Source organism: Peromyscus leucopus, chromosome 6 (assembly GCF_004664715.2).
Source record: "Peromyscus leucopus breed LL Stock chromosome 6, UCI_PerLeu_2.1, whole genome shotgun sequence".
Lineage (NCBI taxonomy): Eukaryota > Metazoa > Chordata > Mammalia > Rodentia > Cricetidae > Peromyscus > Peromyscus leucopus.
In genome coordinates, this window is record NC_051068.1 from 106,321,397 (window position 1) to 106,349,314 (window position 27,918).

General features: G+C 37.3%; 1 long non-coding RNA gene across 1 annotated transcript; it reads right to left on the reverse strand.

Moving 5' to 3' along the window:
• LOC119088227 lies at positions 1-27,749 on the reverse strand. Its single transcript, XR_005091853.1, has 3 exons — positions 27,645-27,749; positions 5,281-5,500; positions 1-205 (listed from the first exon to the last, which is right to left on the reverse strand). It is a non-coding gene; the product is annotated as an uncharacterized LOC119088227 (long non-coding RNA).
• Between the last annotated feature and the right edge of the window lie 169 nt (positions 27,750-27,918).

The following is a 27,918-nucleotide window of genomic DNA, read 5'->3' on the forward strand; positions in this document are numbered from 1 at the left end:
TTAAGTAGTCTGTGAAGCTGGATCATCTCAGCTAGCCATCTCAAAATTATTCTGAGCAGTTTGTAGTCCAAAGATGATCTTTGAGTGATGTTTTTCAGTTTATTGGTATTATTATTGTCCATGTGGAATCGTCATTGTGGGGACCCATCATCTTTCTGGAGACTTCAAATTGCTGTTAGGCTTGGTCATGATTCCCTGCAGAAAACTGATAGAGACTTGAATAGAAAACCATGTATAGGCAGCTAAATGAAGCCTTTTTTTCTATGATTAATTATTACTCTATATGACCATTAATATCATAACAAAAGTTTAAAATATATATATTAATCTTATGAATTTTGACATAAAATTTATACCTTAAGAAAAGTTTAAAGAATCAAAATAGAATCAAAGAATTGAGATTAGAGACCCTGTCTCAAAAACCAAAAACCAAATACACAAAAAAATTAAACACCTCATCCTAACACAGGGTTCCCCTTTTACTTTTATAAACTGCCATTTGCCTATGGGCCACACCTGTCTCCTCTCTATCCAGAAGCAGTTCTTTCTCCTTCTGGGACAAATATTCCTTCCCATGTCCCTTCTTCCTTTCCCCTTCTCCCTCATCCTCTATCTCATGTCTTAGTCTCTTATGTCCTGCCCTCTGTCCCCCTGGGGCAAATAAATCTCCTTTGTGCTGAGAACTTGGTCTTAGGGTACCTTGTGCAAATACTGGTCCTTTCAGTCACTACCAATGAACATGCGAAACTTAAAGAATTCGAGCCTGTGACTGTAAAGAACAGGTTTAGCCATCACAGCAGCTAGTGATGGCAGGGAAAGATGATGTGAATAAACCCATTTTCAGTGGAAATGTTAAATCCTCAGGTCCTGGGTTTGAATTTGCTTTGCAGTCACTGAGAAAGTGAAAGACATGACTAATTATTTGTTATAGTTAGATGTCTTAGTCAATGTTCTATTACTGTGAAGAGACATCATGACCAGGGCAACTCTTATAAAGGTAAACATTTAGCTAGGGCTTGCTTGCAGGTTCAGAAGTTTAGTCCATTATCATCATGGTAGGAAGAAGGCAGAATGCAGGCAGACATGGTGTAGGAGAAGTAGTTGAGTGTTCTACATCTTGATCCACAGGTAGTAGGAAGAGAGAGCTACTGATCCTGGCTTGAGCTTACCTCAAAGCCTACCCTCAGTGACACACTTCCTCCAACAAGGCTACATCTACCCCACCAAGACCACGCCTCCTAATCCTTTCAAATAGTGCCACCCACTAAGCATTTAAATATCTGAGCCTGTAGGGGTCATTATTATCCAAAGCACCATATTGGCAAAAAATAGCTGCAATAAAAGAACAAATGAATTTTCAAAATATTTTTGACAGCTCTATAGAAGCTTAGCTTGCTTTATTTGAGTAATATGATGCTAGTTAAAACATATTGACCTTTTCATGGTTAAAAAATCATGCCACATTTCTTGTACTTCTTTAAAAAATATATTTATTTGTTTGTTTGTTTGTTTATTTAACGTGAATGAGTGTTTGCTTGCATTATGTATATAAACCACATACATGCCTGGTGCTCACAGAGGCCTGAAGAGGTCATTAGTTTCCCTGGAACTGGAGTTACTGATAGTTATGAGCTTCATGTGGGTTCTGGGGACCAAACCCAGGTATTTTGCAAAAGCAGCAAGCATATTTAATTATTGAGGCATCCCTCTATTTCTTCTTGTATTTCTTGATTAGCAGTAAATTTCATTGTTAAACTGGAAATTTAAGGATAAGAATTAAGATGAAAATTATTAAGAAGAATACCTTGATTATTATCAGCCAAATAAGTAGCAAACAAGTTTATTTACTGGGCACTTATGTAAGTATCTGGAGACATTTATGTTGTTAAGAATTAATATTTTTTTCCCAAGAAACTGCACCCAAAGCAATTAATTCAGCATAGTATGTGGAGCTCAAAATATTACTTTCACTTTACTGTTTTCAAGGATATAGGTCATATTGGGATGTTATAAATACTGAAAGGTTGCAAAATTATAAGTAGTACGGGAGCAATAAGTCATAAGAAAAGTGAAATTCAGCACAACAAGGGTTAAAATGAAAACAAACATTTAATTAGTACTTGCAGAGAATACTACAGGAATTTCTCTAATTCATCCTTGGTAACTCTTGAAGGGGCAGATAGATTTTAATGTTAATATGTGCTACAGAAGTTGTGATATAATGCGTGGCAATTAGCATAAGCTCAAAGCCAAATAGCTGGAAAAACATGTTCCGGGATATTGCAGATCAATTCATATTTCTATAAAAGGAATCTGCTGGGTGTTCCATCAGTGGAACATCAAGCATCAAAGGAGAGTTTAATGGATTTCAGTCATTATCTAAACCCAGGCTCCTTCAGCCAAGTTCGTGTGCATTGTTAATCATATGCTGCGAACCTGGTAGGGGAAAGTGGGGAGAAGAATCACATGAGATATTTTCCTTTTTCTGAGATTTGAGTTGCAACATTTGATATTTGGGAATTACTAAGAAAGAGTGGCTGCTTGGAGCAGTTCTTCTAGGGGAACTGTGTGCTTTTAAGGGAGGTAGATAACAGTAGAAGGGCTCTGAAGGCAGTGAGTGCTTGGTCAGTCTACTGAACTCCTTGCTTTGGCCGCCACTTAAAATTAGCAGAAGAGCTGAAGTAATGACTCAGTGGTTAAGAGTACCCGTTGTTCTCACCTTTGTTGTTGTTCGTTTTTGCTGTTTTTTTGGGGGGGGGGCTGCCACCCAGCTCCTGAATAAATCACACATGGAGGCTTATTCTTACTTATAAATGCCTGGCCTTAGCTTGGCTTGTTTCTTGCTAGCTTTCTTTAACTTTGAATTATCCCATGTACCTTCTGCCTCTGGGCTTTCCCATTCTCTTACTTCTGTAAATCTTACTATTAATCTGTGGCTGACTGTGTAGCTAGATGGCTGGCCCGTGAAGTCTTCCTCCTTCTCTGACTCTTTCCTTTTATAGAAATATGATTTAATCTGCAATGTCCTGGAATCTAAACTTAGAAATAGCCTTTGGGAATAGTCAGAAACTTGATAAAGGAAATTATAAAACTCTACATGATAGTATCATAGAAAGATTTGAAAAAACAGACAGATGTACCTTGAAAAATAAGATTAAGTTTTAAAAGAAGTCGGTTCTGTTTACGTTTGTTCTATATGCATTATGACACCAATAATAATAAAAAAAACCCTCCATTTCATGTGAAAATTGTAAGGAACCTGGCAAAGCATTCCAAATTTTACTTTGAAGAATTTATATCATATAAGAGCAGCTGGAAGAAAACTAAAAATCAAAAATACTAAGAAGGAACATTGCCTTAGCTGATGTGAGGATGTGCTGTAAAATGGGTTAAATGGAAACCATATGATGCTGAGTCAGGGTATCAAGACCAGAACCAACTGTGTTCAGGGATTTAAAGTCCAGGAAAACACTGGCTTTTTTTTTTTCTAAGTAGCATGTTCAACACATTTATGAAACAATATCCAGTGTGCAACCATTTGAGAGGAAAAGACATTCCTATAATGTTCTTATTTTTATTTATCTATTTTTCATTTAAAGTTTTATGCAGTGTACATTTTTTGTGTATAAGCATCATTTTTTTAAATTTTTGAAAGTAGATTAAAGTAACAGCACTTTCTCTCTTCACTTTCAAAACTCCCTCCAACCCTACTCATGTACCTCACCTTGCTGTCTCTAAAAGTCATGGTGTCTGTTTCTTTAAATTTTATGTATATTTATAAATACATAAGTAACAACTTGCTCAGTCCTTATAATGTTACTTGTATGTATATAATTTCAATTCTGACCTTTTAATACTGAATAACCAGTTGGGGACACTCTTCCCTGGCAAATATTTCTCCTTCTCTCGGCATTTCCTAGTGGCCTATAATTCTTTATCCAAGGTTGAGGCCTCATAACCATGTTATGCTTATTATAACCCTTTCATGTTAGCATGTCTATTGATGTTGTCCTTGTTCAGGTCATATCTAGGCAGCCATGTTAGGGAGTCTTCCTGTGGTAGCTTCTCTGACCTTTCTAGGAAAGGATCTCATAGCAAACATCTTAGTCCTCTGACTCTCACTCTTCCCACCCCCTCTTCTGCCATAATCCCTGAGCCTTGTAGATGTATCAGATAAGAAAAGACTTTTAGGAAAAGGGATACTAGGGTGATCTCTTTGTGAGTTCATCCAGGCATCTTCTTAATTAATATGAATATTGATTCATTTATAATTAATTAATGACATGTATATGAGAAGTTTTTACAGACTTGTGGTGAAGTTAGTTCTTTCCGTGTAACAGTTTATGTTTTCTTTTTTTAGTGATTCTGTAACTTGTTTCTTTTTGCTCTTATGAACTTAAATCACTTTGCAATACATTCTACATTTTTTATATGAAATATGGGCACTAGGCAAATAATTTATGACAGCTTGGCTACAAAGTGGCTCCTGCATTTATGAAAGAAGGAATATGGGATTAGTTAGAAATAGTTACACACATGCTGCAAAAAGAGGAGGACCATGTGCTCTGATTCTGTTATACCATGTTATGTCTGTGGAGAAGAACAGAGATGCAGTATTTCATTAAGATGTGTTAAGTGGAAAGTAGTGTCCGTGTAGCTCTTTTCCATCTACAAGCAAACCTGTATAGTTGCTGAGACAGTTAAAGCAATAGGAACCAGGACTTTGAAGCACAGACAGAAAGATATACAGGTATATGTGACGCTGTAATTAAAAATACCTGGGGATGACTAACTGCCTTTGATGATCATATAGACACATTTTCCTCCAGGATTCCTATAGGGGCTGTTTTTCCTCCAATCCACTACAATTAGGATTTTTATAGTTGGAAGGTATCCTCTACAGCATGCATACAGAATGTATGCACAATCCAGTACATTATGGCCAGACAACTTGTCTTTTGAAGTTACTTCAAAATCTCTACAAATCCAAGATTCATATTTAACACTTGTATTTCTTCACTGATATTTTTACCACTGAATGTTACTCATTTTTGTGTTTTTTAATAGTGTGTGTGTGTGTGTGTGTGTGTGTGTGTGTGTGTGTGTGTGGGAGAGAGAGAGAGAGAGAGAGAGAGAGAGAGAGAGAGAGAGAGAGAGAGAGAGAGAGAGCATGCACATAGAGTGTGCTTATGAAGGACAACTTGCAGGAGTCACTCTTTTCTCCTTCTGCCATGTGGGTTATGTGGCTCACACTCAGGTCTTCAGATTTGGTGCACATACCTTTGCCCACTGAAGCATCTCACCAGCTTGTGAATTATTCTTCTGCCAGTTTTTGTGCTGTGCAGCAGATAGACTTCAATTTTCTGTGGGCTGTCAACCTTTTGAAGACATTATTTTTGTTACAGCTGAGATGGGGGAGGTGATGTTCTTGGAGAACCTCAGGGACAATGACGTTGCAGGGATGTCACCAGTCAGTGTGCTGAGGGATCTTCTGCTCTACCTGGACAGACATAATGGGTGGTTCATGAGCACTGCAAATGCTGGTTTCCAGTCTTCGTTTTCCTTATTGTCTGGCAGCAGTGAGTGGTGGCATTAGGCAGGAAGAAGTCCCAGCAGGCTGCACCCTCTGATACTACAGTCCCTGCTCAATTATCTGGATCATTACTGGGTTTGTAGTCCCTGTGAGGGTCTCAGCTTATCAGGACCTTTCCATAGGAGTCACACACTCTGCATCTTTGCATAGGTGGATGGATGTAAGGCACCTTGGTCCTTGTTGATGGTGGTTGTTACAGCTCTCAGCCCTGGATCTGAAGCTGCTGGCCCCAGAGAATTGGTTAGAAAAAACTCTAGGAAGTGATGTTCGAGAGCAACTTTGCTCTCTGGGGTTTGCTTATGGTTTCCAGAGAAGGATAAATGCTTTGCTAGGTGGTAAAGTTTTGGATTGGGGTTTCCCAGCATGCTAGAGAATGCTGATGAACCCTCTACCTGGTCAAAAATATGTCATAGATTTGCTCAGTTGTTTGACAGGACATGTTCTAACACAATTTAAGCTTATCAGCCTTCAAATATCTTTTCAATGGTAAATATATTTATAATTGAGCCTGTTTATCTTGGATGACTGAATAGGGAAGCATTGCATGTCTAATTCATCTGGACTGAAATGTGCATCTTTTTGTGATGAGATTAACATTTAGATACTGTGCCAGTTGTGTATGTGATGGTGTTCTTGGATCTTAGAGCCCTTAGGATTCTCCAGTTTTGTGGGATAGGTAGACTTTACGCTGCATTTATGAGCAAACCAGTAGCAGAGAAAATCTGGTTTTCTCTAGGTTGTCATCTATTTGTTAATGTAAACTGCTGGTGAAAAGAGTGAAGGTGGGTGTGTGCTGTATGTGTATGTTTGTATGTGTGTGTATTGTCTCTGTGTCTTTCTGTTTGTAGGGAAAATTTTCCCTGTCAGACATGGCTGGTTGCTGTGTTAGGCTTCATACATTTTCTTATAGAAAATGTTTATTGTTTTTTAATTTTTTCTGTTTTCCCAAATGCATTAGCTATATTTTCCTGCATGTCAGCATGCCTTCTCTCTTGAGCATGACTGACAAGACAATCTCCTTTTCAATGCAACCCAGTGCCTGAACAGAAAATATTTTGGTTATTATTTATGTGAGGAATCATAGGGATTACTCTTATATAGGAAGTTTAACATTTTTACTCATGAGTTTTGATCACAATAAAAAGTTGTCTGAGTCCAGTGCTTTCCTCTGAAGTCTGTTTTTAGTATGTGTATTTAGCTTTACATTGAAGTTCATTTTTCTCACCGTCATAATGTGAGTTGATGATAGATGGAGTAGTAGAGTTTATAGATAAGGATCATTCTTGCAGTTTTGATTTTAATCTAGCTGAAGTGTTTTGTTTATGTGTATTATGTGGCTGCATGAGTTTATGTGTGTTACTTGCATGTAGGTGCACTCATAGGTCAGAGGGCATTGGGGTCCCTAGAACTGGAGTTACAATCTATTGTGAGCCCCTGATGTGGGTGCTTAGAACTGAAACCTGGTTCTCTGAAGAGCAATAAGCACTCTAAAGCACCAAGTCATCTCTTAATCTCCTGTTGTTCTTTTAACCCTCTTCCTATCAACAAGTGGGGGTCATTAACTAACAATTTATAACAGGACAAAAAATTATTCATTCTAAGAAGGGTTGTGGATGTAGCTCAGTGGTGAAGTGCTTATCTGCATACATGAAGCCTGGAGTTTGATGTCATCCAGCCCCTTAGAATTATTGTGAGAACAAGGGTTAGACTGTTTCTCCATGTTTTCTCACAATGTGCTAATTTATAAACCAAAGGTCTTATACAGACACAAATAAAATGCAAGTAAAGAAGTAACTGGTATGTTTTAATTACATTTTACTTCAGAAATAAAACATTTCTTTTTAAAGTAAAAGTTTACTGGCTAATATTCAATGTGTAAACTGATGGGTTTTATTAAGACTTCATCATGCAAATATGTCTATATTTGGCTATATTTACTACTCCAATTTCTCTCTCCTTCTTTAGTTTGAATAAAAATGGCCCCCATAGGTCCATAGGGAGTGGCACAATTAGGAGGTGTGGCCTTGGTAGGTGTGTCCTTGTTAGAGGAAGTGCGTCACTGCCTGTGGGCTTTGAGGTTTCATATGCTCAAGTCAGGCCCAGTGTGACTCACTGTCTCTTCTTGCTGTCTGCAGATCAAGATGCAGAACTCTCAGCTACCTCTCCAGCACCATGTCTGCCAGTATGCCATCATGCTTCTTACCATGATGAACTAAACCTCTGAACTGTAAGTCTGCCCAAATTGTTTTCCTTTATAAGAGTTTCCATAGTCAAGGTGTTTCTTCACAGCAATAGAAACCCTAACTAAGACACCCACCATTAACATTCATTCACTCAGTCTGGCTTTAATTTTCAGTGTGTGTGTGTGTGTGTGTGTGTGTGTGTGTGTGTGTGTGTGTGTGTGTGTATGTGTGTAATTCTGGGTTCACAGAAGAGAGAACATGCACAACATTTGTCTTTCTGAGTCTGATTTATCTCACTTAATATGATGAATGCGTGTTGTGTACATTTTCCTATTTATGGCTGTATAAAATTCCCTTGTGTATATACACCACATTTTCTTTACCTGTTCACAAGTTGATGGACACCAGGGCTGATTTCATAATTTAACTATTGAGAGTAGTGCTGCAGTAAACATCAGCAGTGTATAAAGGTACCCTGTCCCTGCACCCTCACTGGCATTTGTTTTCTTAATGATAGTCATTCTGGCTGGGAACTCAATGCTGTGTTAACATTTTTTCATGCTTATTGGCCGTTTGTACTTTATCTTTTGAGAACTGTCTGTTCACTTCCTTCACCCATTTATTGGCTGGATATTTGGTTTCTTCATATTGTTTTGAGTTCTTTTAAAATTCTAGCAATTAGTCCTCTGGCAAATGTATGTTTGGCAAAGTCTTTTCTCTTATTCTGTAGGCTGTCCTGAACTCTTGCTATCCTTTATAGATGACCCTTGCTTGTGCTTTAGTTTGAAGTATTTTCGTTATGTTTTCTTTTAGCAGTTCAGTTTCATGTTGTGCTGCTTAGTTTTAACTGTCAATTTGACATTTCCTAGAACCACCTGAGAAGAGGATCTTAATGAAGAATTATCTAGATCAGTCTGGCCTGTGGGCATGTGCGGTGGATATCGCTCTATATAAATAAAACACTGATGGCCAGTGACCAGACAGGAAGTATAGGTGGGACAAGGGGAGAGGAGAATTGGGGAAACAGGAAGAAGGAGGGAGAAAAACTGCAGCCACTGCCAGGACAAGCAACATGTAAAGACGCCGGTAAGCCACAAGCGATGTGGCAAGGTATAGATTTATAGAAATGGGTTAATTTAAAATATAAGAACAGTTAACAAGAAGCCTGCCACGGCCATACAGTTTGTAAGTAATATAAGCGTCTGAGTGATTATTTTATATGTGGTTTGTAGAACTGCGGGGCTTGGTGGTACCTGGAGAGAAGCCCTCCAGCAACAGGTATGTCTGTGGGATATTGTCTGGATTGTTAACTGATGTGAGAAAAGCCAGTCTATCACAGGAGCACTGTTCCCTAGCCAGTGTATCCTGAACAGTCTGAGAGAGAGGATAAAGTTAGCTGAGATCAAGCAGGCAAGCAATGGTCCATGCATGTAATCTCTCTCTGTTTTGGACTGTGGAAGTAGTGACTCAAGAGTTCGTGACTTCACTGAAATAATGGACTGTAACCTAGAACTGTCAGCCAGATAAACCCTTCTTCCCCTCTGTTGCTTTTTGCTCAGACTTTACTTTATCACAGCAACAGAAATGAAGGCAGGACACATGCATGTCTTGAATTAATATGTTTCATCCATTTTGTGCTGGTTTTTATAATGGTAAGTAATATGGATCTAGAATCATACTTCTCTGTAGAATATCAATTTTGATATCCTGTTATATATTATCAGTGTTATAAGATGTAAATTTTTTCTGGTATAATCATCAGAATCTTTCATATATGGAATCATATCATGTACAAATAGGGATAATTTAAAATCTTCCTTTCCAAATTGTATCATTTTCATTTTATTCTTTTATCTTATTTCTCTAGCTAAGATTTTTTAAGCAGTAAATTAAAAAAAGAGTGAAGAAAGTAGACACTCTTGTTTTCTGATTTTAGAGGGAACACTTTGAATTTCTCTCCATTAAGTGTATGAGGTACATTTCTTCTATTCTTGGTCTTGTCAGGGCTTTTATCATGAAGAGATGTTAGACTTTGTCATAGACATTTACTGTATCTATTGATAGGATCATATGATTTCTGATTTTGAGTCTTCTTATTTGAAGAATTCATTTGTAGCTTTACACCAATTGGTCCATTTTTGTATCCATGGAAGGCTGTCAACTTGATTATAGTGAATGAACTCTTTGCTGTACGGTTGAATTGGGTTTGCTAGCAGTATGTATGTATGTATGTATGTATGTATGTATGTATGAATTTTTGAGACAAGGTTTCTTTATGTAGCTCTTGCTAGCCTAGAGCTCTCTATGTAGACCATGATGGTCTTTAACTCACAGAGATACACATGCCTCCCCCCAAATGTTAGGATTAAAGGCGTGCACCACCATGCATGACTACCATCATTTAAAAAATTAATCTATTTTATGTGTATGGGTGTTTTGCCTGTGCTATGCTTTTGCCTCATGTATGTGCCTGGTACCTGTAGAGGCCAGAAGAGGGCATTAGATTCCCATAGGACTGGATTTACAAACAACTGTGAGCCACCATGTAGGTGCTGGCAATAAAACCTGGGTCCTCTGGAAGAGCAGGCAATGCAAGAGCCATTCCTTAATCACTGAGCCCTATGCCAGTATTTTTAAAAAAGAATTTTTGTGTTCATTTTTATTAAGAAGAAAGGATCATTAGTTTCTTTTTTGTTGTTGTGTGAATGTGGTTGTTATTTATTTTGGTTTTGATATCAGGGTAGTACTTATACACTTCATAAGACATAGGTCTTATGAATATTTTTTTAAAGGTCTTGTCAAATTCATCAGTGAATCCATCACAGCCAGGCTATTTTAGTTGGGGAGACATTTAAATCACTTTAATATTGTGTATTTTAAAGATTTATTTTATTTATTATGTATACAGAAGAGGGCGCCAGATCTCATTACAGATGGTTGTGAACCACCATGTGGTTACTGGGAATTGAACTCAGGACCTCTGGAAGAGCAATCAGTGCTCTTAACTTCTGATCCATCTCTCCAGCCCCCAATATTGTGTATTTTAGATCTCTTTGTTTATTTCTTCTTTGTTTAATTTTGGTAGGTCACATACGTCTAGAAATTTATCAATTTCTTTTATATTTCTTAATTTATTAGAATATAGATTTTCAGATGATTTCTTAGAAACCTGAAGTTGATATCTTTTGAAATGTATCCCTTTTCATGCCTACTTTCATTAATCCAGCACTTCTCTCTGTTGCAGTCAATTTACCTAAGGGTTTTCAATTTAGTCTATCATTTCACAGACCCTACTACTTGAGTCATTGATTCTTTGTATTTTTTTTTTTTTTTTTTTTTTTGGTTTTTCGAGACATGGTTTCTCTGTGTAGCTTTGCACCTTTTCTGGGACTCACTTGGTAGCCCAGGCTGGCCTCGAACTCACAGAGATCCACCTGGCTCTGCCTCCCGAGTGCTGGGATTAAAGGCGTGCGCCACCACCGCCCAGCGATTCTTTGTATTGTTATTTATGTTGATTTCTGCCCTGATTTTTCTCTCTATCTCCTGATTTTGGGTTGGGCTTGTTCTTGTTTTTCTAGGAGACTGAGATGTATGGGTAAATTTTTCATTTGGGATCTCTCTAATTTTTTAAAATGTAGATATTTTAACAGATTATCTATCTATCTACCTATCTATCTATCTATCATCTATCTATGTCTATCATCTATCTATATCATCTATCCATATCTGTTAAGTCCACTGGATTTATAATGCTATTTAACTCAGATACTTCTTTGCTGATTTTTTTGTCTAGATGATCCATGTATTGGTGAAAGTGGGATATTCATATCACCAACTATTACAGTGTTGTGAGTGTGCACCTTTACTTCAGTAATGCTTTTGTTTGTCTCGATTTTTTTTTAAATGAAATTTGGTTTACTGATGTTCAAAATCATTACAAACTGATTTTATATGTATCTTCTAATTTTGATTTGAAGTCTAACTTTTCCTTTACTAATGTGGCTACATCTTGGTTGTTGTTCTTGTTATTATTGTCTTTTTTTTTTTTTTAACTTCCATTTCCTTGGAGTGCCCTTTTCCATCCTTTCAAGCCAAGGTAGTTTTTGTCCTTATGAATGATCTTTGTTTCTTGTTTGTAACAAATACATAGATGCTATTTCCCAACCTGCTAGTCTATGACATTTGATTGGGTATTAAGGTCATTTTAACATTTGAAGTTTTTATCAATAGTTAGCTACTAATTCCTAACATTTTACTGTTTTTTTGGTAATGTTTGATATTTTTCTAATACTGGTCTGCATATAGAGTATTATGGTACAGTTTATTATTTCTCATAGCCTCATGGGTATATTTATTTTCCTCTTTAGTATGTAGGATTCTTCTTGTATTTTTGATAGTGCTCACATAGTGGTCATGAATTCTTTTAGTTTTTGTTTACCTCAAGGTTTTTCTTTGTCCTTCAATTATAATGGATAGTTTTGGTATATATAGTGATCCTGTTTGGTAGTTACTGTGTTTCAAAGCTTGAAATACATTACTTCATGCTCTTCTTTCAAAGTTTCAGTCGAGAAATCTGCTATTATTCTAATGGGTTTGCTTTTTTGTGCTTTGGTAGTAATATTGTCTGGTGACTTCCAAAGTACTTTCTTTGTTCTATATATATTTTCCCCTGGTCTTATCTGTTTGGCATTCTAAATGTATCTGCATAGCTATCTCTTTCTCTAGATTTTCATTTTTATTTTGCTTTTGTTTTATTGAATATACTTTTTTTATCTTGTACTTTTTGTCTTTTTATGTGCCCATCATTCATATACTTGGTCTTATATTGGTGTCCTGTAAATCCTGTATGTTCTGTTCATACTTTATCATTACTGTATCTATTTTGTGAGAACAATTTAATTCCCAAATACTTATCTTCAGGCCCTGATAGTCCACCTTCCTACAGATCCATTCTTTTTCTACTGAGATTTTTAACTGGTGGGCTGAGGTTTTCATTTTGAATTTGTTACTTTTTCAGTATTTCTACATGTTGACTAGCTTCCTTTCTCATATATTGTGTTGACATCTTTATTTCATTCAGCTGCTTATTCGTTTTGTCTATGACTTTATTCAGAAGGTTAGTCCTTTTTGAATTTGCTGAAATGCCTTATAATAATTCTTTTAAATTCTGTATCTGTTATTTCATCCAGTTCACTCTCATTGGAACCAAGTACTATGGAATTGATAACTTTTTCAGGAGCTGTGTGGCCTTGAGTTTTTATGTTTCTTGCACTGGGATTTTTCACATTTGGGATTAGGTGATAGGATGGATTTTATTTTTAACTGTCTTTAAAAGTTGAAGTTTTTTCAGTGTTCTATTGGGACTACATAGAGGTAGGGTTGAGGTCTTATTATTCCCCTCTGGACTTAGAGTGTATATAGGCCAGCATCTATACTTTCAGATGATTTTCTAAGGGTACTGCACATGATTCATCACCATTCTGAAAGCAGGATATTAGTAGAAGAAGCAACCCCAACTGAGGATAGTCCCATCTCATGTATTGTGGAAGGTGCCCTTTTATTCCTTTGATGATAATAGAATTATATTTTCCTTCTGATTATTTCACACATTTTGTTACCACTCACACATTTTGTTATTCTGCATAAAAGAGGTTAGTATAAATAATTTGTTAGCATAGTTGGTTGTTTTTACTCTTTTTACTCTTTGGTTCTTTGGGGATCCCATTACCCAGCTCCCAAATAATCACATATGAAGATTTTTTCTTATGAATTCCTGGCCTTTGCTTGGCTTTGCTCTTTTTCTCCTTCTATTTATTGTCTGTGCCTGCCAGCCCCACCTGTCCTTTCTTCTGCCTTGCTGTTGGCTATTTAGCTCTTTATTAGACCAATCAAATATTTTAGACAAGCACAGTAACACAGCTTCACAGTTAAACAAGTGTAATATAAAAGAACGCAACACACCTTTGCATCATTAAACAAATGTTCCACACCATAAAATAATATTCCACAGCAAGTTAGGATACAATTGGCTGTGTTATTTGAAACATAGTCCATATACAGATTCAGCATGTCTGTGTGATTGTGCTTATTTCCCATGTAAGGCTAAATGTTTGGTTTTTAATGGACTAAAATATAGCTCCTGTGAATGAAAGGATACAAGAGCTCAGCAAAGAGCAAAGCAGGGCTGGTGCAGACTCAGGCTGTCTGGTTTTCAGGGAAGGTTCATAAATACCTAGTGCTGTAGTGCTTCATGCAAAACAAAATCCTGCAGCTGCACTGTTGTTAGCATGTTGCTTTCCAACTGTAACTGTGTGTTCATATTCTGATCTTATTTTTCAGCACCCATTTATGTCTGTGTCCTAGGTTAGATCTGGTCAAGATCACAAATGAGAGTCAAGAGAGTGGGGTTGCTACAGCTTGGTATACAGCATGCCTGCACTACAAATGAAAAGAAAAGACGCACTTTATTTTCTATCTTGGGTGCCATGCCTGGGGACTTATAGGAAGAGACAGATCAACATAAGAAGGCAAACAAATTTACCTATGGGAGTTTAATGTGATACAGCTTTCTTCAGAAATAAAGACCCAAAGAAAAAAAATAAGGCACATATACACACACACACACCCCACCCCCAATATCATTATATGATTGTTTTTAGCCTGAAAATAATTTAAACTAGGAGTTTGTGACTAAATCACTTCATGGATAAGCTTATATTATTCTAATGGCTATAAAATTTATTTTAAAAATATTACATGCCACTTTTTTCTCCAAGTTAAATTAAAAGAAAACTACATGTCCATATGTTGTCTAGTGTCAGGATTCTTCCTCTCTCAGGAGCCCATTAGACACCTGGGTATCAAGTCCATCCATGGTTGTCATTCCTGTTATTTTCTTCCATACTCCTGTCTTGCATTGCTACCCTCTCTCCTGGCACAAATCCATGAGGTACTGGACAATTACCTCAATCTAGGTTGCTACTCCTTGGAGTTCAAAGTTTACAGCTCATCATTAAACTCTTCCTTTCTCCATATATATATATATATATATATATATATATATATATATATATATATATATATGTATCTCCTTGATGTTGGGCAAAAGTAGAGAAATTTAAAACTTATACAGCATTTACTTGGACTTTGGTGTAAGCAATTTAGAAAAGATAAGGAAAAAGATAATTATTACTTAATACTTAGAAAAATCTTTGTTGAGTTGAATCTCTAATTTTGACCCAAGGTCAAGAGTAGAAAGGTGATAGTTACTGTTTGTGTTGATGTTTTGGGAATAAGTCTTTTTTTTTTTTTTCCTTTTATTTTATTTTACAATACTGGTAATTCAGTTCTACATATCAGCCACAGATTCCCTTGTTCTCCCCCCTCCTGCCCCCCTCCCCTTACCCCCAGCCCATCCCCCATTCCCATCTCCTCCAGGGCAAAGCCTCCCCCGAGGACTGAGATCAACCTGGTAGACACACTCCAGGCAGATCCAGTCCCCTTCTTCCAGACCGAGCCAAGCGTCCCTGCATAAGCCCCAGGTTTCAAACAGCCAACTCATGCAAAGAGCACAGGACTTGGTCCCACTGCCTGGATGCTTCCCAAACAGATCAAGCCAATCAACTGTCTCACCTATTCAGAGGACCTGATCCAGTTGGGGGCCCCTTAGCCTTTGGTTCATAGTTCATGTGTTTCCATTCATTTGGCTATTTGTCCCTGTGCTTTCTCCAACCTTGGTTTCAACAATTCTCGCTCATATAAACCCTCCTCTTTCTCGCTAATTAGACTCCCGGAGCTCCACCCAGGGCCTAGCCGTGGATCTCTGCATCCAGATTCCTCAGTCCTTGGATGGGGTTTCTGGCACAACTATTAGGGTGTTTGGTCATCCCATCACCAGAGTAGGTCAGTTTGGGCTGTCTCTCCACCATTGCCAGCAGTCTATTGTGGGGGTATCTTTGTGGATTTCTGTGGGCCTCTCTAGCACTTTGTTTCTTCCTTTTCTCATGTGGTCTTCATTTACCATGGTCTCCTATTCCTTGTTCTCCCTCTCTGTTCTTGATCCATCTGGGATCTCCTGCTCCCACAGGCTCTCTTTCCCTCGACCCTCGCCCTTCATTACTCCCACTCACGTCCAGGTTATTCGTGTAGATCTCAGCCATTTCTCCAATTGCTCAACATCCCTAATCATCAGGGAAATGCAAATCAAAACAACTCTGAGATACCACCTTATGCCTGTCAGAATGGCTAAGATAAAAAACACTGAAGACACTTTATGCTGGAGAGGATGTGGAACTAGGGGAACTCTCCTCCACTGCTGGTGGGAATGCAAGCTTGTACAACCACTTTGGAAATCAATATGGCGCTTTCTTAGAAAATTGGGAATCAATCTCCCCCAAGATCCAGCTATACCACTCTTGGGCATATACCCAAGAAATGCTCAATCATATCACAAGAGCACTTGCTCAGCTATGTTCATATCAGCATTGTTTGTAATAGCCAGAACCTGGAAACAACCTAGATGCCCCTCAACTGAAGAATGGATAAATAAATTGTGGCACATATACACAATGGAAAACTACTCAACAGAGAAAAACAATGACATCATGAGGTTTGTAGGCAAATGGATGGATCTAGAAAAAATCATCCTGAGTGAGGTAACTCAGACTCAGAAAGACAAATATGGGAATAAGTCTTTAGAAACACTTCAAATAGGAGTAGTCACTTAATGAACGGAAAGACATTTAATGAATAGTTCAGTCTCGTTTGTAGCAGATGAGGTCATGTCAACACATTGGACTGGTGGCTCTTCAGCAGTGTTGGTTTTGGGCATCATTTCTGTTTATCCTTCTGTGCTACAGTTATAATTTCTCATTTCTTCAACTATACTGAGATGGACTTGGGGCAATTTATACTAAGTTAGATGTCAACCAAATTCTCATGTGTGAAGAAGAATGTATCAAATATTCGACAAAGTAAAAAGCTTGTTGGTGGATAGGTCAATGCATCAAGGGAAAGCTGATTTTGGTTCTACAAGGAACCTTACTGAGAACCTGTCTGAAATGTACCATTATGATAAGCAGTTTGATGATTAAAGTGGCTGTTTGAGTGAGTACAAAGACACTACCTAGAGACTGCTAAGTGTGGAAGGCCTTGAAAAGGTACCTTTCAGTCACATTAGGTAGACATCAGCTCTCCACCACTCATCACCTCACAGCAGCACAGAGGCTCTGCAAAACAGTAGCTGAGGACAGTTGCTATGGTTACATACAACTTATAAGGAAAAATTTAGTTTTGAGTCTATTAGCAAGAGAAAAACAACTTTTATTGACCAGAATGAATCATGAATAATTAGAATACTAGGGTAAAGAATTAAAAAAGTATATATGGAGACTTAGAGTTTCCCTTTGAAATTCACTGCATGGTGATATTGTGTCACAAGCTAGGAAGGAGCACAGTGTTATTTACATATTCATAACTATTGGTAATATGTGAAAGTTTGTATTGGGGGTATCTTCTCAAATAATTAAGGCATTTTTTTTCAGAATTACAACTTTGAATAACTTTAGAATACAATGTTATATGTATGGAGATAGATGTTCTAAGTTGCTCTAATAAGTGTGGTGATTTGAATAAAAATGGCTCTAATAGGCTCATATGTTTGAATGCTTAGTCACCAAGGAGTGGAAATGTTTGAAAAGATTAGAAGGGTTAGGAGGTATGGCCTTGTTGGAGCAGGCATGGCCTTGTTGGAGGAAGTGTGTCATTGAGGGTGGGCTTTGAGGTTTCAAAAGCCCATACCTGGCCAAGGCTCTCTTTCTCTCTCTCTGCCTACCAGCTGAGGATCAGGATGTCAGCCTCCCAGATATTTCTCCAACACTATGCCTACCTTCATGTTTTTATCTTTCCAACTATGATGATAATGCACTATAAGCTTTTAAAACTGAAAGCAAGCCCCCAATTAAATACTTTCCTTTGTAAGAGTTGCCTTGATCATGGTGACTCTTCACACCAATAGAATAGTGACTAAGACAGCAAGACATGAGAAAAGACAGATACATCACATCATAGAATCTAGTCCTGAAAGCAGGATTTGAGTGTACATATTGACAGATAGAATAAAGGCCTGGAGTCAAAGTGACATGCTCAAATTCTGGTTTTATTTTTCTATGTGATTGTTGTGTCTTGACTTATCTCTAAAGGTGATAATCATATCTGTTTTGCAAGATACCTGTGAGGATTAAATATGTTAATGAATATCAAAGAATCAATGTGAGGTAGATATTGTAATGTCTTCTGTGCTGACAAATTAATTTTTGAATATCTCATTTCAGTATGATCTAAAGCCTTAATACAGCAGTGAGCTAAGGCACAGGCTTTTTGATAAGTTTTAAAGATCCTTCCTATGTAAAAAAAAAATGTCTGAAGGAAAAAGAATTCAAAATAACCTTGTCCTGTGATACTGTCTTTCTCTAAGTATGATGTATGATTGCACAATTGTTGGTTAACTGTGTTGCATTTGGCTTTTTTTAAAAAGTGCTAAAAATGCAACATGCTAGAACAAACATCCTTTGCAAACAAACTGCATTTACAGTTCTCAGAAACCTGTGTGGGTAACATCACAATGAAAGTGTTTATAGAATAAATATTTATCTCAATCTTGCTTTTTTAAGTTTAAGTTTATATACATATATTCTTTGAAAGCTAGGTCTCCAGATTTAACAACCTAGGAAAGATAATTAAAATAACTGTCAGAAGACAAATTTTTACTTCTGGTTCACAGGACAGAGGTGGTCATTGACTTGGCATATATTAGCAAGTTCATATTATGAAGAATGCTCTTCCAAAAGTCCTGAGTTCAATTCCCAGCAACCACATGGTGGCTCACAACCATCTGTAATGAGATCTGGCTCCCTCTTCTGGCATGCAGGGATATGTGCAGACAGAACACTGTATACATGAAGAATGCTTGATTTTTATGTAAGGTTTTTGATTGGTTGAAAGGATAGTTAGTTTAGCATTGAAATACTGAATAGTATGTCTTTTTTTTGCTTTCCTTCCTTCCTTTCTTTCTTTCTTTCTCTTTTCTTTCTTCCTTTCTTCCTTCCTTTTTTTTTTTTTTTTTTTTTTTTTTTTTTTTTTTTTTTTTTTTTTTGAAACAGAGTTTCTCTGTGTAGCTCTGGCTGCCCTGGAACTTGCTCTGTAGACCAGGCTGGCCTTTAACTCACAGAGATCTCCTGCCTCTGCCTCCTGAGTGCTGGGATTAAAGGCATATGCCACCATGCCCAGATGAATAGTATGCTTTCAGTGGAGATTTATTACTGTGTATTACAATACTTCAGTTAATATATGTATTTAGATAAATATTATAAGAATAATATATCTTCTTTCTAGAAAATTTACAAAACACTCTGTAGCTTGTATCCCCCGAGTAAACACATAGAGACTTACTTATATTACTTATAAACTGTATGGCTGTGGCAGGCTTCTTGCTATCTGTTCTTATTATCTTAAATGAACCCATTTCTATAAATCTATACCTGTGGCTCGTGGCTTACCGGTATCTTGCATCATGCAAGCCACCTCCTGGTGGCTGCCAGCATCTCCTGACTCAGCCTTCTTCTCCCCAGTCTTCTCCTCTCTCTTGTCGCACCTATACTATACTTCCTGCCTGGCTACTGGCCAATCAGCATTTTATTTATCAATCAATCATAGCAACATTTATTCACAGCATACAGGACATCCCACAGCAACCCTCATAAATAAGAATTTAAAAAAGTTATTCACAGTCTCATTAGCAGTAAGTACTCTGCCTTTTGAAAAATTCATTGACACATAATACATATATTTACAGCAAAATTTCAATCATATATCAGTAATTTACATCTTCCAACTAAGTGATTTATTTTAAATGTTTGTCCATGGTTCACATTTTTACCTTACTTTTAATGTCCATGCAGATGTCCATATATGAATCACAATTATTCAAATACTGTACTATCACCACCGATTTAAAAAATATTTCTACAGACATCTTTTGTGACTGCACACCTCGCAGTTTTTGTTTCTGATCCAGTTATGGGTTGACAGGAACATGTAAAATGTTTTGAAGTTCTCTGTAGACTACTTTCTATAGGCTATAAAATAGTATTCCATCCTCTCGTCATTCAGTGCACATTTTTCCTAACTTCTCAATATTTCTGGTTCTTAATTCACACAATACTCATTTATCCTTGATTATAAGATTTTGTGAATTGAAGACACCACTTGCTTTCACTCTTTTCAGCATGTTCAGGCCCTCCTTGTAGCACACCTCACAGCTCTTTAAGTGAAGTCTCTATATTTTGAATTACAAGAGCCTTAAAATTGTCTTCACTTGGAAATTCAAATGGTAGATGAAATCCAGAATTTATGCCATTGAGAAAGGAGCTTCCTGACATTCAAAATTCCATAAACATAGACCACACTATTCTTACACCTTTCATCAATATATTATATGGAACTAGGAGAGAAAAAATGTTAATATTATTATTCATCATTCAATTCCTAAACAGTTGGTGGAAATGGCCTTTTGAGTTCTAATCCAACAACCATGTCAGTACACAGAGAAGAAATTTTGACTTCATGAGGCAACTTGGTGTAGTGGAAGGCCTCTACACTTAGGCATCTGGATTCCAATTCTGATTGTGTCACTTACAAACATAGCTTTCTGGGAGCACTGACTTTGTCATCTTTCTCAAATTTCAATGCTAGCTGGTTCATTAGACGAGTTTCCCTCTTTGTCCTTCACTAGTGTATCCAGGGTCACTTGTAATTAATTGCCTGAGCAATTAAGACAGTGATTTTTTTTTTTCAAATGCCTTCTCCCTATACCATGGTTCCTTTCATAGTTAAAGAATCTTTCATCGGGTACCTAAGTGTACACTGAGTTTCAAAGCTTAGTAAACTGTGAATATGTGGTTAATGAGGAGCACATAGAATCCTTGTCCTGTGATCACATTCACTGTGGTCGGTGCTACATAACTCCTTGGAATTCTTCCCATTTTATATTTCTTTAGGTCCTTTGCTTTTTGAAATGGACTGGAGACCTGTGCTGGAAAAGATACAACTAAGAATGACAGGCAGCTAATGACTGCTGAGAGGAGCTTTGGCTCATTCCAGGCATGAGGCCCTCACTGCTTGTCTAGAACAGACTGATCAGCCCTGAAATCATATACACACACACAACACGAATGGCCTCCAGCTTGTATTTATGTATTTCTTCATTTATACATATATATGTAACAATAATATTTAAAGAAAAGGAGGCTTGAGAGTAGAAAGGCATGGGAAGGGTTGGAAGAAGGGTACCTGGAAAAGTTAGCAAAATGAAAGGGAGGGGAAGGGAGCCAATTCTATTTTAATTAAAATATGTTAAAGATATCTACTTTAAAAATAAGTAATGAAGTAAATACACAATGCAGAAAAATAAGTTTAAAAGACCAGATTAGAGCAAATCTGACTGCCTGAGCTACAAAGCAATCTCTTGAATTTCAAAATTCTCTCTATTCTTATTTTACATGTGGCAAAGGGAATAATAAATAATAAGTATTTTCTAAAAGGAGGATCCAAGGTTCTTCCCAGAGATTATTCCCAGGGGAAAGTTGAAATTTAACTCACTCACTCCTTAGGATAGAGGACTTCACAAGTATTCCCAAATTGTGGATTAGTGATTCTCCGATTCTCCTTTCTCCTCCTCCTTCTTCTTCCTCTCCTTCTCCTCTTCCTCTGCTTCCTCCTCCTTCTCCTCCTCCTTCTCCTTTTCCTCCTCCTCCTTCTATATAACACACACTTTCTAAATAGCACAGGAGCTATTCCATCAAATCACACATGAGACTAACCAAAGCATGGCACAAATAAAAAGAATGGGTATAGGGTCAACATGGCCTGTTCAACTGATGGTATGTGTGAGCAGAATGATCAAGAAGGAGTCTGGGACATTCTAGAGTTATATCTTAATGAGGGTGAAAAGTTTGGATGGCAGAACAATGAAGTCCAGTTGTTCAACAGAGCACAGCAACATGCAGCCTAGAAGCAAGGGACAAAAGTTTGGAAATGAGACATCTATCTATCTATCTATCTATCTATCTATCTATCTATCTATCTATCTATCTACCTACCTACCTATCTATCTATAATCAAATACATATATTCAAATATATGATTGAAGCCATGCACAAGGATGGAGAGTAGATTAAAAAATTAAAAAGACAATTTTGAGGGAGAAGATCACATAATTCATCCAATTAACACTGAAGTGTGTAGAGAGATGGCTGACTTGTTAAGTTGTTAACTGGCTGTTCTTCCAGAGTGCCCTGGCTTATTTTCCAGTTTTCATATGGCAACTCACACCTGTCTTTAACTCCAGTGCCGGGTAATGTATTGCCCTCTTCTGGCCTTTGTGGGCACTTGGCATGGATGTGCTACATAGGCATACATGTAGGCAAAACGATCATACCCATAAAAAAACAAACAAAACCCCACAAAAACAAACAAAAAACCAACAAAAAAATCAGAGTGGAATCCATGAGAAAAGAGTAGCAGTTAGCAGCTAGGAAAAAATATCAGAAAGAGATAAAACACTAAACCAAAATGAGATAATTCTTCAAAAAATTATGAAATGTTAGAGACAAATGTTGCAAAGAAGTCAAGTAAGAACTAAGTGTTTATTAGATTTTAAAACTGAGTGTATTTGCTGTGATTTATAAAGATAATTTCAATTTAGGATTCGTGTAACATTCAGATCAGTTGTGATAAACATCTTTTAACTTTATGGATGGAAAAACAGTCAAAATTATTAAATCTTGACCAAGATCAAGAATAAATGTTGGAAGCTGGCCTTAAACCCTTGCTTACCCAATGCTATGACTCATGATCTTCTACTTCTTCAAATTGAATATGAAGATCTGCCTTAACTGAAATACTAAACTTAGATGTAATATTGACTACAGTCTTGATAAAGCATAACAATATTCAGCTTGGGGCTGGGGAGATGGCTTAGTGAGTAAAGTGCTTATGATGTAACCCACGAGGACCTGAGTTTAGATCCTGAGCACTCTGTAATTCTAGGAGGAAGAGTCAAGTAGATCCTAGGGGTTTGCTGACCAGTTACTCTGGCGAACACAGTGGGTTCCAAGTTCAGTGAGCAAACCTTGTTTCAAGAACAAAAACAAAAACAAAAGGCAGACAACCACAGGGGATGGGGAAGACATCTTGATGTAAACCTGTGGCCTCTACCATACCATTGCTGAATATATCTGCACACATACACATGCATGTGCATGCTCACACATAGACACCACACACACACACACACACACACACACACACACACACACACACACACATATACACAGAGGCTTGTTGACATATCAGAATATTTACTATGAGGGATGAAGTTGTAGAGATATGATATGATATATTCTATAAATTCTCTTCAACTCCCTACCTACTTTCATTTCTCTTCTCTCTTTTCTCTTCTCTTCTCTTTTCTCTTCTCTCTCTCTCTCTCTCTCTCTCTCTCTCTCTCTCTCTCTCTCTCTCTCTCTCAGCTAGCTTTCTGTTACTATGACAAACACTGGAGAGTAAATGTTTATTACAGCTCATAGTATTGAAGGTGTCAGTTGATGACTTACTGACCACATGACTTTAGGGCCCATGGCAAGGCAATAGAATATGGTAAAAGCATATACTAGAGTGAAACTGGTCAGAGACAAGAAAGTTAAAATGAAAGAGAACAGGGCCAAGGGAACCACAGTCCCCTTCAAGGACATACTGCTCATGCTTTGAAGACCTCCTGCTCACTTACCTGAGTTAAAGAGTTCTAAAGTTTACAGTTCCTCCCAACACTGCCATCCTGGACTAAACTTTAACAGATAAGCTCTTGAGGGACAGTTAAGGTTCAAACTACAGCATCATCCCTCCTCATTCAATCTTCAGCTGATTGCTTTGATAATATTGCCAACCAGGAGTGAAGCTTTGCAACGTAAATGGGTATAGAGAGTCACATATTTAAAAGCAAGGTTCTTCTATTTTCAGAAGTACAGATAGTACCCATCTTCTAAAATAATGTCTCCCTAAAACTATAATCTTTAAGTTGACTGATAGACCTTTTTCTGTCTTATAAAACATAATTGGCAAGATCAAATGTAACCAGAGTTTAATAGTTACCTTCACATTTACCAGATGCCTTGTTAGCATTCTAGGTCTAATGCCAAGCAAGCCAAAGTAGAGCCAAATGCTTTAAAGAGATTCATCCTATGATTTTTTTTCTAATAAACATTGATGTTTGCATCACCTAAATGCTGTCAGAGAGCAGTATTTCAGAATAAGCTCTTTGGCAAAGTTAAATGAAAGGCATGTAGGAACCTGAAGAAACAGTCACTCTAGTGAGTCAAAGCGTGTGTGAATCTCATGTAGGAAATTCAGCTGGCTTTTGTTTTATACAGTGGAATTTTGTATTAAGTGAAGGAAAGTAATTGGCAGCATTTGAGCCCGTTGTTCATTAATGTTTACTGCTTTTGTATAAAGCAACATTCTTAGCACCACTTGGCTTTCTAACCTAGGGTTCTTGCTATGATATTCACATTTACACGAATCATTTTTAGCATTAAAGGATGTCCTTACGTGGGTCCTCATTTTAGAGGACACACAGTACAAAATAAATACATAGAGTTTGGATTATTAAACAAAGGCTTTAATACTGCCATATTTCAGTAGCAAGTTTTGATAGCACAATTCAGTGTTTATCCCCTTTACATTACTATGGCAACAATTCTGTTGAAGTTACATATTGGCAGAAATTCCTTAGTAGAACAGAAAAGAATTTCTTTTGTAATTTTTGTTTGAAGTCTATGCTGTAGTGATGAGTTGAGAAATGACTTTTATGCAAAATAATTTATTTTTGCTTTTTTTGAGACAGGGTCTCATGAAGCCCAGGCTTGCCTTATGGATGACCTTCAACTCCTGATCCTCCCGTTTCTGCCTCTTAAATGCTGAGATGACAGGTATGTACCACCACTCTCAGTATGTAAAAAATCTTTTTAAAATCTTTCTACCTGGGATGGAAATATGGCTGAGTTGTTAAGAGCACTGGCTGTTCTTCCAGAGGACCCAGCTTCAATTTCCAATACCTACAAGGTAGTTTGAAACCACCTGTAACTGATTACAGGGGAGCTGACATCTTTTTCTGATCTCCATGGGCACCAGGCATGCACATGGTATACAGGCATACATGTATTCAAAACACCCATAACACATAAAATAATAAGAAGAAATTGAAATCTTTCTACCTTGTATGAATGCATATACATACACATTTGCATGCCCAACTTTGTAAACATAAAAAGCTGTCTTATTACTTAAGTTACATTAAAATTGGATACCAATTCATAATTTCCTTTTCAAATTGAGAGAAAACAAGTAGTCAGGAGCATTTGGCATGAACCTGAAACACCTGTGCTATTTTTAAATTGCCTATATGGAGTTTCACATAAAATAAGCAGAAAATCTTAGCTGTAATTCACATTACATTAACATAGAATAAGAGATAGGATTACAGAATATGTTTCACGTTTTAAGAGATACTAGCTAGAGCCTGACTTTGTGGGAATGTACACCTATAATTCCAGCATTCAGGAGGTAGAAGCAGGAGGATCTAGAATTCAAAATCATCCTTGACTACATAGTAAGTTCAAGGCCAGCCTGGGTTACATAAGACACTGCCTGGAAAAAAAAAAGCAACAACAACAACAACAACAACAACAACAACACACACACACACACACACACACACACACACACACACACACACACACCAAAAACTCAAACAGATACTAGTCAGTGATGTACACTGCTACCTAGGAAATCTAAGGAAAATCAAAACAGTTCACAAAAGTCAAAACTAAGTTGATTCTCATTTCTAAAGCAAGGTTACTTCTTAGCAGTTTTTTGATGTTTTTTCTCATTGTTTTTGTGAACGCTTTCATTTGTGTTATTCCATTTTATTGCTGTGGTCCTAGAGACTGAAGCCAGTGCCTCGTGTATGCTACCACCAAGCTATACCCCACCCCTTAAAATCAGCCTGGTCTGATAACTGATCCAGAAGTTCCCAATGTTCTTTCCTTACAATATTGAGTCTCTGACTTGATATAAATTTCTAATGAATATTTTTTTTCAGAATCTCGTATCATAGAAGACATTGTTACAACATCTGAATTTCTTTAGGTTTGTGAAAAGATTTTATTTATGGGATGGAGAGATAACCTAGCAACTAAGAACACTTGCTATCCTACAGATAGCAAGTGTTGGAGCTCCATCACCCATACAAGGGTTCAAAATCATGTGTAACTCAGGTTCCAGGAGATCGAATACCATTTTCTGGGGTCCTGAAGTCATGTGGTACTCATATAGTGATACACATACATCTAACTAAAAATAAAAACAAACAAATAAATCTAAAGATCCTCATTTATTTACAGTAACAATGAAAATAGGAAGCTTGTATATTGATTTTAAATTGCTTCTGAATTTAAAAAATTAATTTTTAAAATTTTAAGAAATTTTAGGCGTATGAATGAATGTTTTACCTACATGTGTGTAGGTACACCACATGCGTGCATTTTTTTCTTTTAAACCATAGATAGGTTATTTTATATGTGGGAGAAATTACATTAAACTTGTTTTTGAAATTGGAATAGTTGTCTTTGAGACAATGCAATTAGTTATAAACAAACATGTGCACACATGTCTGTACCTACAATTTGGGAGACATTAAGCCCCATATTATTACTTAAACTGTATTAAAACAGGGTGGTAGATCTTCTACCACCAAATTAAACAAATGTTCTCTAATTTTATGATACTGAATGTGTCCATCCATTGAACAAATATGAACTGATGACTTACTCTGACACAAGTTGACATGGAGAACATAAATACTCAATGCTCTTAAGGCTTCAAGACTCATTCTTATTGTAGCTATCAAGACTACTTGGTGTACATGCTAAGTAAAACAAAAAGAAAAATACACAAATGAAGCAAAACTGTATGCCAGTAAATTACAAAACCCTCTGGTTAGCTGGGTAGGGGACAAAGGTTGTTAGTTTCATTGGTCACAACTCTCTGAAAAGAACCCAAAAGGTCAAGTTGACCTCCTACTGGCCACAGGGTGACTACCAAGGTTCAGTGGCTGGTTCTTGATGTGCAGCCAAATTTTTGGACATTGGTCTGATATTTGTAGTTAGAGCCTCCGATTAATTTAGGAAACCATAAAATGGGGCATGCCGTGCCACAGAACACTCCCAGTTTCACTTTATCATATTTAATAGGAGACAACCCATGTTTCAAAAGAATTCCTTAAAGTTCACACTTGGTTAAAGTTGCGTGACAGCTGTTAGCTGTGAATCATTGTGATGAATTCAGAAACGGAGAGATACAAAGTAAACATGATCATTGCTTGTGACGGATTTTGTAAGAGAAGGGAATGGGTAATGTGGTGGGTACCATTTGGGGCTGGAACAGGGGGAGAAATGAAGCAAAGCAGGGCCTTTCTAAGGAGGTAAAACAGGAAGTGAGAGCTGTAGAGGAAATCACTGAGAGAAAGAAGCACCTGCAAGCCTCCCACGCAAAGGGAACAGAAAGGGAGAGGAATGCTATGAGAGAAGAGCATAGCTACAGTAAGGGAACGTGTCAGCTCTCGTGGGAAGCATTTTTCTAAATTGGATTCCGCATGCCTAACAGTATCTCGCCATTAAACAGGACAGCTAAGGGTATCATGTAGTACGAGACCCTCCCCAGCTCAGCCCCTCTACACAGCAGGATTTGGCACTCACTGTTCAGGTTTGTCTCAAGCTGGTTTGGTGCTCCATTCCCAGCACTCCAGGATCCATGCTGACGGAGCAGTTTTAGTGACGGAGTGAAACCAGAAAGCACGGCAAACTGCGTGCAGGCTCTTAAAGCTTGCCCACGTGGCAACGTCACTTGAACTCACATTTTATTGGCCAAAGCAGTTACTTACCTTAAGTCATCACAGAAGCATAATTCTCCAGTGTGCCTGGAAATGGGTAGATCTGGACACGCTGGCCAACAGGAGCAACTAGGAATTTG